Source organism: Opisthorchis viverrini, assembly GCF_000715545.1.
Source record: "Opisthorchis viverrini unplaced genomic scaffold opera_v5_73, whole genome shotgun sequence".
Taxonomy (NCBI): domain Eukaryota; kingdom Metazoa; phylum Platyhelminthes; class Trematoda; order Opisthorchiida; family Opisthorchiidae; genus Opisthorchis; species Opisthorchis viverrini.
In genome coordinates this window covers 1,064,276-1,066,453 of record NW_008751729.1, presented here as the reverse complement: position 1 = coordinate 1,066,453, position 2,178 = coordinate 1,064,276, and positions in this window count along the sequence as shown.

Genomic DNA, 2,178 nt, shown 5'->3' with positions numbered 1-2,178 from the left:
CAGGTGAGGTGTTACAAACTTTCTTGCGTCCACGACGAAACGTTATTTCAGTGTTCCATTCAGACCCTCAAAATACTAAAAATTACCCATTTTCAATTCAATTGTTCATCCGCACTACGTTCATTTACTGTCACCAACAACACATTTCTGCTAGGTTCAACTGACATTTTGCCTGCCGGAGTGAATGTAGTGAAAGTTACGCTTTACTGCTATTTCCATTAATTCACTTTCACTTGTCATTCCAGCCTATACTGTGCTTATATGTTGAATAAAGCCTATCCTTAAGCGAAGTCTTCTCATTCTACTCAACGGATCAATGATCGATTAACTAAGTCATCGACTCCCACTACAGTATGGCTGTGAGCTTGTTCGAGCAGCCGGACTGAGACGTCTTCAGGTGTTCAACAGTCGTTCTCTCAGAACCATAGGTCGTGTGGGTTGGTGTCGGTGAATCCTTAACGAGGCAATTATAAAGCGAGTGATCGTTTGTGCAACGGGCACTTCAATTGGAGAATGTGTCCAGCACCAGAAGTTGCGTTGGGTAAGCCATGCATTGCGTATGTCGAATCGACGGAAGTGATGTTTTCCGTGCTCAATTTAGAGTGGCGGAAGCAGGGAAGTGGTCAAATATGGACCTGGCAGAAGCGCATGAAAGGGATTGAGAAAGATTTGGATGACGTTGGTTACTCGCCCTCTAGGATGAGAACCGCGTGATCACCACTGCGCCTGGATGGAGGCACTGCAAGATATGGCTGCTAATCGATTTCAGTAGCGTTGTAATTGGTGGTTTCTATTCAAATTGCCTGAATGCCTGGAGGTGCAGGCACTTCCCAATGATCACGGTAGGTTAAAACTAAGTCCCTTCCATGTTCAATTTCATTCTTCCCCTCATAATAAGGCTTTCGAATAAATCATGGATGTACGGCAGCGAAGCCTCAGTGTTGAACACTGATGTCGTGCCATCGATGATGTTCTGAAGCCCACAGAGAACACCATGCAGGCCTGTATTCTGCCCCAACGACCTCAACATATCCAAAGTGCGTAACTACGAGCGGCGTCCAACAGATGTGGACTTCACAGAGGATGTTCGCCAACTCTTGCACAAGACAAACCCCTTCAGCATGTTTGGGCCAGACGGGGTCCATCCTGAAGGAAACGTCGCTATCATTGACCGGGCATTTATACCCGTGTTTCGTCAGTCTCTCGACGAAGGCGTCCTTTGCTTGCAAAGAAGCAATTGTGACGTCAACCTACAAATCTGGTGATCGCTTATTGCCCAGCAGCTACAGGCCTATTTCTCACTAGGGTACCAACCAAGGTGATGGAACGCATTCTGGAGCGGGTTATCTTAAATCACCTCAGTAACAAAAACTTAATATCCTAGCGCAATACACACTCCTCCCAAATCGTTCTTGCTCGCAATTATGAATAGCTTAAAGCAAACCAAGGGCAGACTCATATCGGATGCAATATTTTTCGATTTCTCAAAAGCGTCCGATCGAGTACCACGCATTCCGCAGCCCCATAAGCTCGAGTCTTATGGGATTCGGGGAGTTCTAAACTGGATGGAGACATTTCTACCAGATAGAACAATTTGATTGAAAGTAGGCTGGATCTAGTCTTCTTCGGGAACGGTCTCCGTTAGAGTTCCTCAAGACTTTGTTTCGGGAGCACCCATGTTTCTGATCTACGTCAACTACCTTCTAATCCACATTTACATCAATGCCTATGCAAAAGACCTGGAATTTTGGAGTCACAACCCTAGCCGCAAAGCAGTAGTCACTATACCAGCACCTTCCTCCGAATAACGAAAATTGTGTCTATATATCAATCGGAGAAGACCAAATGATCACCATTATCGTGCAAATAGCCAGATAGCATTGAGGCGAGGTAGCTCAGTGGTTAAGCGCTACTTTACTGACCAAAAGGTTCATGGTTCGAACCCGAATTCTGCCTCTCGAATTCCCTTATGTTTGTGCAACCTAGCAGTACCACAGCCCTTGTGCTTCTTTCGCGTGTCATGGCAGCTAGGCGCCGAAAGGATGTTACAGCTGAACGATATTATCATAATCAGCATCACTGTCAGCTGTAATGACCGCGTACTTGTCGTACTGTGACTGCAGCTGCCACAGTTTCGTTCAGCGATGATTCGAGAAGGTGGGTAGGTAGCTGCGCACT